The following is an 11,110-nucleotide window of genomic DNA, read 5'->3' on the forward strand; positions in this document are numbered from 1 at the left end:
AACCTAGAAAAATAAGGGAGTGAAAAACCTGTGTAACAATAGCATAATTTACTTAGATCTAGGCAGATATAGAATACCAATAGACATCAATATTGAAAATCGAAGTTATTGAGATCTGACTTTTAAAAAAAGGGGGGGGGGAACACGGAAAGAATATCCAAGTAGAAAAATGAAATCTGAAACTGTTAAACTTATCTCATCTCTATCTTCCAATGTCCACCCACCCTTTGAAATAAAAAAATGAGTTTTTTTCCAAATACATCTAAAAAACAGTTTTTTCCAAAATGATTGAAATGAATTCCCAAAATGAGTTTTTTCCAAATACATCTGAAATTTTTTTGTGGATGAACTGTGACCACTGAAGATATTTTGAAAGACATGACTAGTAACTAAAAGCTAAAGTAGAAAGTCCTTATGTTTTAACTGAATTGAAGGGCTCCTGAATCACACACAGATCCTTTTTATTGTCAATAAATGACTAATAAAGGTGGTTAAAGAATTTAAGCTGAAAGGAGATCTTATGTTTATAGTTTTCCCCAAAATAAAAAACACCCTTAAAATATAGTTCATCTTCTCTGGCTATAAATTATTTTAATAGAAATTACCCCAGTGGGGTAAAAATAAGGGAGCAGTAGATTAAAGAGAATGGCTGGGTAAGAAAAATGCTTTCTAAGGATATGTTAGTTGCAGGGAAAACTTTAGCAAAGGCTCCTTAGGAATCAAGTGAAATGGAGTGGTGGGATGGGTGGTGTGGTTTAGGTAAAAAAGAAACTAGGCTCTCAATGCTGGAAAATTTATTTATAGTATAATCCTAAGTGTACTAACTAAAATTTAAGCCTATTTCTTTTTATCTTCTCTCTCCCCTTTTCCTTAAGCATATCAAATAATTGGTGACTGGTTTTTGCTTTTTTTTTTAATTTTTTTTAAGATTTTTGGTTTAGGGTATGTGAGTTCACTGCTGGAGAAACAGAGAGCAACAGAGAGACAGAAAGTGAGTCCCCCCAGGGGTGATGACCACATCGCAATCCCTTCTCTTCCATTCTCTTTTCAGGATTTTGGATACACACATGAGTTTTTAACTGTGGCCGACTATGTGGGAGTCCTGTGACGTAACCATTATGCCATCTGCTGGTCCCTGTATCCTAGTTCTTTAAATATACTCTTAGAAAGCTGTAACTATTCAACCTTACTTTTACCAGATTAACCAATTACAGTATTCTTTTCCCATTGGTAGTATTTTTTAGCCATCATTCACTAATCACCACTTTTAAACTAGTATAGTCAATAGACTGATTACCTCAGAATCATAATGGTAGATTCCAGATACAGACCTGCTGAATAATAATCTTTGAAGATGTGACTCATTTACACATATTTGCAAATCACTAATTTAAAGAATTCCACATTTTGGGTCAGCAGGTGGCATAGTGGTTAAGGCACTGGACACCCCCACATGGCCAACCACAGTTTGAGTCTCGGACCTGGTGGCTTGCTTTCCCACTTTCCTTCTCTCTGTGTGTCTGTCTTTCTCTGATCAAATGAAAGTGATTGAATGAATAAATAAAATAAATTAAATAAATAATTCTTAAAAAAAAAAAGAATTCCACATCTCTCAATTTACAGGAATGTGACTAATAATTTTTTACCAAAGGCTATAGCAACTTAGTATAGAGGATCTATTACCTATTTCTTAACTATATTTGTTGTAATCTTTTCCAATATAATGTATTCATGGTGAAAAACTATCTTTTACTTTTGACATGACATAATTATGTAAATTATTGAGCTGGTATATGGTAAATCAATTTCAAAGTATTTCCTAAATGTACTATGCTAAGAAAAACATGATTCAACAAGTCAAAATCTACTATTACTCTTTTATGAAGAAATATTGGAAATATTTGTTCTTTTCTCTTAATGTGTAAGATTCTAAATTAAAAAATATTACTAGAGGGTGTGGCATTTACTGGAGAGAGATGGAGAAAGAAAGTGAGAAAGCAGCTCCCCATGGAGAATGGTAACAACTAAATAATAATCCTCCATTTAAGTCAAAATCCTCCAGTCAAAATCTTCCATTTCTTCCTGCCTTTGGGATCACGGGTATGCATGCATATGCTTCCAGCATGTTTCTCTAACCAGTGGGTCAGGGACTGGAACTGTGTAGTCAATCATGTGGAATCCAGCCATCCCAAACACCATGCCATGGCTGGCCCCTACACGTTTTTCTTTAAGGAAGGAATGATGACATGTTGCCCCTGTAATATTTTTTGGCATTGACTGATATCACTGCAGTAACAGGCTAAATCTCTTTTTTTTTTTTTTAATGAGATTATTATAGAAAGTGTGGACATTATATATGTTGAGAGTTTATAGCAGTATTTCCTATTTTAAAAAATAATTTTTTATTTAGTTTTATTTATTTATTCATTTACTTTAATGTGACCAGACACATCCCCCCAGAGGGAAAGTGAGAAAGCAAGCCACCAGTTTCAGGTCTTGAACCATGGTTGGCCATTTGGGAGTGTCCAGCACCTTAATCAACACACCATCTGCTGGTCCCCAACAGGCTAAATCTTTATAAAGAACACAAAGTAGTAGAAATTGGACTATTTTCTTGTAGCTCATTTAATTAAACGTTCTACTTTAAAACCAAATGAAGGTTCCTGAATAATTTCTGACATGAGCTGAATTTTACTTCTGATTCATAGCGACTGATTATAACTGTACAGCAGTTATGGAAAATTAATTAGTTTTAAAGAGCAAGAACTCTAGAAATAAAAATGCAGAGGCTGAAAATTGAATTGTCATTTTTTTTTTTACACCACATAGAAATAGTCTAATGTAATTTAAAAACTTAGGTCACTGAAATTACGTTAGGAAGCTCTGTCTGTACATTGTTTTTTGTCAATAAGTGTTTGCCATAGGATAGCAATATGTATATGTGAAAGACTTAAATAACAGTTTAGTTTGCAAGTTTAGCTTGATTGCACATTTGCCCAAAATGCTACCTACTATTAAGCATGAACCTTGTAAAATTCAAAATTTAGTTCATGGTTGTTATCACTTGGGGAAACATTCAGAATCTCCAGAGGGTACGTGCTGAGAGTCTGAGCTTCCAGTGCTGAACATTTACTTGTTACCCACACTGTTATGCGCCTTAGAGCAAGGTGATGATGACTTCACTCTCTGTGAAATCCAGATGGATACAGGGTGTTTGCCAGCAGTCCACAGCTAAGATCTGTAGGCACAGCTGGACATCTGCTTCAAAGAGGGGTTGAACTCTGTCCTTTTTTAAGTCATCTCTTATGTAGAAATTTATAAGCTGGTAATAAAATCCAATTACCAAGATCATCTGACAGATTTGATAGTAACATCAACTATAACTTTTTCACCTCACTGATTCACGGATGGGCAAACTTTTTCTCTATTTTCTGATGGAAATACCGAACTCAAGTCTGTGTAATACTCAGGAGGCTTTGAACAGAAGATTCTGCAGGCGTCCCTTCTGTATAGGTTTTGTTTGTTTCACTTAGCTTTGTTTAATCTGTGCAGTTCATCTCCTAGAATGAGACACACAAATTTTAGTGTTCTTAAAAACAATAGACTAGAATAATCACAGTCTGATAATCTCATCTGGTTCTTATGAACAGGAAGCAATGCTACAGGATGGTGTCAAAGGACCTAAGAGTTTTCCTCAATCCGACCACATTGTCAATTCTGTTTCCCTGAATTATTTCTCCTTGGCTCCTTAGTGTCTTTCTTCTTGTCTCATAAAGCTTAGACCGGGTGTTCATCTGTCAATAATTAGCAATCTGTCCTAAGCATTCGAAAGTTCTTTATACAGCTGGATTTTTTTTACTTTGAAATAAGGTACTACTGAAGAGTTAAGTGTAATATTTTCTAAATTGTGTCTATAGGATGTTCGATTTTATTTAAGAAAAAAACACTTCTGGGCTTAAATTTTGGTGTAACACAAGCACAAATCAAGTGTTGCATCCACAATTCCTCAGTACTTAGAAAGGTTACTATGGAAACTGCACAGCATTGGACAGCAAACTAGTCAATCCTTGTGTCTTAAACACTGGGTAGGAAAGTTAAACTAGTCCTCTGTTAGCTATCTATTGCCACATAATGAATTACTGTAAATCTTAGCAGGCAGAAATAAAACAAACATTTATGTATGTATATATGTATGTATGTATGTATGTATAATCTATTTCCAGAGAACACATGTTGTTACTGGGGGAGGGGGGGAAAGGACCCTATAGTAGGGTGTGGTCACACTGAAATTCTTTTTCTTCCATTTCTCCATCCCTTCAGAATTTTAGGCCCCCACTCATATGCATGCAGTACATTTTTTAGGCTACTAGGGCTGGGATTTAAATTGGGGTCAGTCACCATCTAGCTCTACATGCAGAGACTTAACCACTGTGCTATGGGGATGGTCTGACAGACATTTATTGCCTCACAGTCTCTGTAGATGAGGAACCTGGGGACAGTTTAATTAAGTGACTTTGGCTCAGAATGTCTTACAAGGCTGCAGTGAAGTTGTTGGCCAGAGCTCGGATGGGTGTCTCCACAGGGATGCTTCACTCCCCCAGTGTGAGTGATCTGAGAGAAAGGAAGAGAGAGCACTCAAGTTAGAAGCCACAGACTTTTTATGATCAAATATTGGAAATGACATCTCATCACTTCTACCATATACTATTCATTCTAAGTGAGCCAGTATTTCTAGCACATACAAGACCAAGTGATTATACAAGGGCATGAGTATCTTTGTACTCAAAGAAGTAGAAGAAATTATTGAGTCTGCTTACCACAGATTTCTTTATTGCGGAAATTTTTGATTATTTAAGATTCTATTTCATCATTGTGAATATCTAAGAGGGATAATACAATAAAATTGTATTTCCCAAACTATTGATCTTGGAGTCCTTACAGCTGCCTTCATTCTACCAATTTTTCTATGCACTTAGTGTTTCTAAGGACTTACTGCTCAAGGTGTGATCTTTGGACCAGGGAGTTTGTCAGAAATGCAGAATCTTGGGCCAGCCATGGACTGATGGTTAAAGAAGCTGGATCCTGCATGGCTGACTGTATGGCCTGAGCCTTGGACTCAACAGCTTGAAACACATGCTGGGCACATGTGTGTGTGTGTGTGTGTGTGTGTGTGTGTGTGTGTGTGCCGAAACCCTGAAAGGAGCAAGCAATGGAGGAGAAGAATTACGGCATAGACACACCTCATGTAAAGTGCTTGCTCCCCTTCCCTCTCTCCCTGTCTCTTTTCTGGTAAGTGCATGTACCCTCTGTCCAAAAAGAAAAAGAAAGTGAGAGAGAAGAAAGAGAAAGAAAGAAAAAAGAAGCAAAGAGCAAAGAAAAAAGAAAGAAAGAAAAAGAGAGAGAGAAAGAAGAAAGAAAAGGAGGAAAGAAAGAAAGAGAAGAAAGAGAAGAAAGAAAAAGAAGGAAGGAAGGAAGGAAGGAAGGAAGGAAGGAAGAAAAAAAGAAAGGAAGAAAGGAAGGAAGGAGAGAGGGAAGGCAGGAAGGAAAGAAGTAAATGAATAAGAAAGAAAAAAGAAAAAAAGAAAACAAAAGAAATTCAGGCCCTACCTGACTTACTGAATTATTGGTAACATTCCTTGTTCTAGTGCCTGCTTTATTAGTATAGCCACTCAGCTATCTTTTGATTAATATTTGTATGCATCTTTTTCATTCTTTTCTTTCTAAGCTATCTATAACTTTATGTTAAAGCTATGTTTCCTGCAATAACATACAAGCAAAGGTAAGCCAGGGAGTTGGGGTCATGCCAGGGAATACTGCGGTGGGAATGGGAACAGATTGTGAGAGGTCTTCTGTACCATGCTAAGGAATTTTGACCTTATTCTGTGAATTTATAAGCAAGAGGTGACATAACTACATGTTTATTTGGGGCCAGACAGTGGCAAGGCAGTAATGTGAAGCTCTGCAATGATGCTCACATGGGAAGTCCCAGGTTCACATCTGGAGGTCTCTGCACATGCTGAGCATGCACATGTATGCCCATGATGTGGGCTTGCTGATGCCAGGGTGGATCACAGCATGAGGGCCCTGTTGGGGGTGCCTGTCTCTTCTCCTGCCCCTACATCTCTCTCTCATGGAAAACATTAAGTGATTACAATTTTATAAGTTTTTATTTCTTTTCGTTGTTTTATCATTTCTAGAGCTATTTATTTCTCTATGTAGATCCAAATTTCCATCTGCTGACATATACTTCCTTCTGTGTGAAGAACTTCTTTTAAAATTTTTATAGTGAACGTCTGCTGGAAACAGAGGGAAAAAACTACATTGTCCCTCAACTTTGAAAGTTATTGTAGCTGAGTATAGAATTCCAGGTAGACAGTATTTTTTCCATCCGGTACTTCAAGTACATTATTCCATTCTCTTCTTATTAGAAATCATGTAAGCCACTGTAGCTTTTTATCTCTGTTCCTCCTTAGTCAACATGCATTTTTCTTTTTAAAAAATTTATTTATTTTACATTCATTTACTCGATATTATCAAAACACAAAAAATGCGAATTTCCCATCTATATTTATATTCCACCTCCCCATTTGTCACCCTCCGCCATTTCCCGCCCTCTTTCTACACTGTTTCTGGTATCTATAGTTACTTTCCATTCCTCTCCCCCCACGTTTTATTGATTCATAAAATGTCTTAATTAATCTAACTACTTAAGATAGCAAGTTCAGCTGATACATACATAATTGTGAAGACATGTTTGACTTTAGGCATGAAACTCTGTGAGTAGAATGCATATACTATAAAGTAGCACCTAGCTGAGGCTATATAGCTTACTGTGGTCATTAAATAGGTATTTTTTAAATCTATTTTTAATTTCAAGAAAGGCAGTTTTAGCTTTAATAATTATAATAAAAAATGTTAGGAGAACTTTGCTTAAGGCTTAAAGCCAGGAAACAGGTTAGGATTCTGTTCAAATAGTAGGTACATAGACCTGATGACAACTCAAGAGAAGACAATGATACTTAACTCTGGAAAACAGCATAGAGGAAGATCAGTAATGTTTTAGTCAAAAGTCATAAAATTCTATTTTACCAGTTCAGTCTTGGGTGTTTAATCTATCTTCTGTTGTGGTCCTATTTTTCCTTTTAAATTCTGGAAGATAACATTCAACTCCAGACTTATCCGTACCATTTAGCTGGCCATTTTCTTAGTTGTTTTTGAACTATTACAATTCTGTGTGTCTGACTTAGTTTTCCTTATATAGTAGTCCCTTCAGAACGTCATAGAGAACTGGTCTGGTGTTGGTAAATTCTTTCAGGTTTTGTTTATCTGAGAATGTTCTTGTCTTCTCTTTCCATATGAAGGATAATCTTGCCGGATACAATATTCTTGATTGAAGTTGTTTTTCATTCAACGCTTTGAATATATTTTCCCATTCTTTCCTTGTTCGCATTGTTTCTGATGAGGGATCCACTGCTAGTCTGGTGAGGGTATCATTTATAGATAACTGGACATTTCCTCTTGCCAATCTTAGTATCTTGTCTTTGTCTGTGGTTTTGGTCAATCTGGCTATAATGTGTCTTGGAGAAGATCTTCTTGGGTTGATTCTGTTTGGGGTCCTTGGGTCTAGATCTTTGAATGCCTCTCTAGGTTTGGAAAGTTTTCTTCCAGGATTTCATGAAATAAATTATCAATATCCTTATTGGTCTCTTCACCTTTTGGGATACCAATTATCCAGATGTTTGGCTGTTTAGTGGTAGCAAGTATTTATCATATATTATTCTTATATTTGGGGGGCTATTTTCTCAGTCTTCATGGTGGATTTTTCTAGTCCAGCGATTCTGTCTTCTACACCTGAAACTCTATTTTCTGTATGATCTAGTCTGCTTTTAGTACTTTCGAGGGAGGTTTTGACTTCCTATACTATAGCCTTCATCTCCAACAGTTCCATTGGATTCTTTTTTAGGTGTGTATTTCCTCTTTCAGATCATGTAAGAACTTCCTCACCTCCTGGAACTTGTTGGTTCTTTTCTTCTGCCTCTTCTGGAGTTCATTGTCTCTCTTCTTTTGCATCTCTGTTAGCTTTTTCACTATACATATTCTAAATGCTTTATGTGACATTTCCATGAGTTCCATTGTACTGTCTGTGGATCAAGAGAAGTTATTCTTTTCCCTTGGAGGAGAGGTAATTTCTTTGTTTCTTATATTTCTTGTGCCTCTGTGGCGATTTCCAGTCATCTGATGGGTTATTGGTTTCTTCCTAATTTCTAGAAGTTCAATCTGAGCATATAGAGGCGTGCAGAAGGAGGTGATCTACAATCTCTTTGCCATTCCATTTTTCTCCCTTTGTGCAACAGATTTAGATTGAGGAATATGTCGACCCTAATAGTAATCAGATGTTTGGTTACAGTTCTCTTACACTTGTCTAAACACTCAATGCATGGAGGCACTTAAGAATGGGGTGTGGAGGGTGAATTCTAAGCAGAAAAGCTTCATTTCTCTTAGTCCCTGAGAGCACTAGTTCTCAGCTCCCATGGAGGAGTCAGTTTTCTTCTGAAGACCTCGACATGCCATTTTTCTCTGTCAATGAGGTTTTCTTATTATCTTTTGTTTACATTAATTTTGGGAAATCCTCAGTTTTATATCTTTAAATATTCTTCCTGTCTTACTACATTCTGGGATTCCATTACAGGTTTATTAAATCATTTGATATTTTCTGACAACTCTTAGATATACCATTCTTTTTTAAAAACTTTGTTTTTCTGTTTCGGTTTGGATAATTTACATTCAAGTTCACTGGTTCTGTCCTCAGCTATATCCAGTATGCTGATAAGCACATTAAATGAATTCTTTGTCTCTGAAATGTTTTAATTTCCATTACACATTTTAAATAATCTCCTTCTCTCTGTTGAAATTTCCTGTATATTCATACATGTTATCTACTTCTTCCACCAGATTCTTTTTTTTTTCTTTTTTTGGAGAGGTTTTTGCTATAGGGCGCGTGTGCTCGCCAGACAGACAGAGAGAGACAGAGAGACAGAAAGTGAGAAATCACCCCCCAGGGGGGATGGCCACACCCCAATCCCTTCTCTTCCATTCTCCTCTCGGGATCTTGGGCATGCATGCACACGCGCCTGGCGTGAGTTTAAGCCACTGGGTCCGGGACGCGAACCGTGATCGACTACGTGGGAGTCCAACAACATAGCCATTACGTTAACTGCTGGTCCCCCACCAGATTCTTTACAATGTTAATCATAGCCCAACGGATGGATCATTTCTGAGTCTGGTTTTGTTTTTTTCTCTCTTAATTATGACTTGGTTTATTTGTTTTTCCTGCTTTTTTGAGTATCTTGTTTTGTTTTTTTTTTGTTGTTTTTTTTTCCTGAATAATAGATATCATTAAGTAGGAGAACAGCCAAAACCAAAGCAAATAACATTTATGCCTAGAAATGGACTTGCCCATGGGGCCAGTAGGCAATGTAGTGGTTAAAGTGCTGGATTCCCACATGGCCAAATGCAAGTTGAGTCCTGGACCTGGCAGCCTGCTTTCTCACTTTTCCTCTGTGGTCAAATAAAAATAATAATTAATAAAAATAAAATAAATAATTCTTAAAAATATAGGAATGGACATATCTCTTCTTTTGTCAGTCAATACTACAGGCAGTTAAGTTTAATTTAGTGAGGAGTTGAGTGAGTTTAGTTTCTGTTACTTACACCTTCAGTGTACCATGGGCTTCATTCAGATGTATCCAGCATGTGGTTGCTATTTGGTTGCCTTAATGTGGGGCATGGAGTTTTTCCCAGTGTCCCTGTTTTTTGGCAGTCCTTACATGCTTATGTAGTAGAGAGACCTCACCCTACATTCTTTTTCCTCCTTATTAGTGGACTGGAGTTCTTTGTTACTGGTGCTAGGGCCCAGTGGTTCTCCATACGCCTGACCCAGCCTTGGTTATATGAAAGCCCCTGTGCACCCAAGCCTTAGATGTGATGGACATTCTCAGTATCTCGGCTTCTCTCTTTGCAGTCAAATCTTCCCTTGTATCTGTGCTGTGTTTTAGTGAGAATGTTTTCTCAGCAGTAGTCAATCTCTACAGTGAATCATTCAGAACACGGAGCCTCAGTGATTCCTACTTCTACCCTGCAGACAGGGAGCTTCTGCTTCTACCTCTTTTCCAGAAGTAGGGGTCTTTGCCAAGACCCTGTTGGTAGTAGTGTTTTCTGCCTTTCCCTCAGTGGCTGAGGTTTTCATATAATAAGAAAGTTTGGGGAAGTTAGGCAGGGATTCATAATTTCCCCCATGATAAAACCATCACCTCCCAATATTCTGGTCATCTCTGGAAAAATATGTATTGCTATCATCTTTTTAAAGAATTACTTATTCAATTTTATTTTTTATTATTATTATTAATTTGCTATAGGGCACACATGCTTAGCACAGAGAGAGAGAAAGTGAGAAAGCAAGCCACCAGGGCTGGGACTCAAACTGCAGTCAGTCATGTAGGAGTTCAGCACCTTAACCACCATGTCACCATATTGCTATATTATAGAGAGCAGTTTGGGACTTCAATATAGTATCTTTATAGATATTTACTAAGAATCCACTACATGAATAGCACTTACATAGATGTTACATTGCTGCCAGCTCTTTTGGTTTTCTGCCTTATACCTCTATAGGAAATCACATTTCTCATTGAACAACCCACTAGTATATTTTAGACATTTTCCACAGTGCTAACAAAATCAAAGTGAATTTGGTTAGGTCAAAGAATTGGCTTATGGGACCAGTAGATGGCATGATGGTTACATCGCTGGATTCTCACTTAATCAACCGTGATTGCAGTCCCAGACCTGGCAACTTAAAACTCATGCGGGCACATGTGTGTGCATGCCCAAAATCCTGAGAGGAGAATGGAGAAGGGATTGTGCCATGGTAATCACTCCTGGGGGTGATTTCTTGCTTTCTGTCTCTCTTTCTCTCTCATGAGCACACATGTCCTATAGCAAAAATCCCTTTTACAAAACAAAACAACAACAAAAAGCAACTAAAAGCAAAACAAAACAAAAAGCTGACTTGAAAGAGGCAAGTTCATACCTCATCTAGGGACATAGGGAA

At 37.2% G+C, this 11,110-nt stretch overlaps 1 long non-coding RNA gene across 2 annotated transcripts in view; it reads right to left on the reverse strand.

The window, feature by feature from the left end:
• Window positions 1–11,110, reverse strand: part of LOC102479271 (uncharacterized) — a 20,503-nt gene that overhangs the window by 7,290 nt on the left and 2,103 nt on the right. Inside the window, exons 2-3 of one of the 2 annotated variants that reach the window (XR_003549312.1) lie at window positions 4,534–4,611; window positions 3,393–3,560 (exon numbers count right to left, since the gene is read on the reverse strand). This is a non-coding gene — a long non-coding RNA (uncharacterized LOC102479271). Of the gene's footprint in view, window positions 1–2,595; window positions 3,561–4,533; window positions 4,612–11,110 lie in introns of those variants that run through there. The other variant, XR_003549311.1, reaches the window with a different exon arrangement.

This window comes from Tupaia chinensis, unplaced genomic scaffold (assembly GCF_000334495.1).
Source record: "Tupaia chinensis unplaced genomic scaffold, TupChi_1.0 Scaffold000225_1, whole genome shotgun sequence".
In the NCBI taxonomy this organism is placed as follows: Eukaryota; Metazoa; Chordata; class Mammalia; order Scandentia; family Tupaiidae; genus Tupaia; species Tupaia belangeri.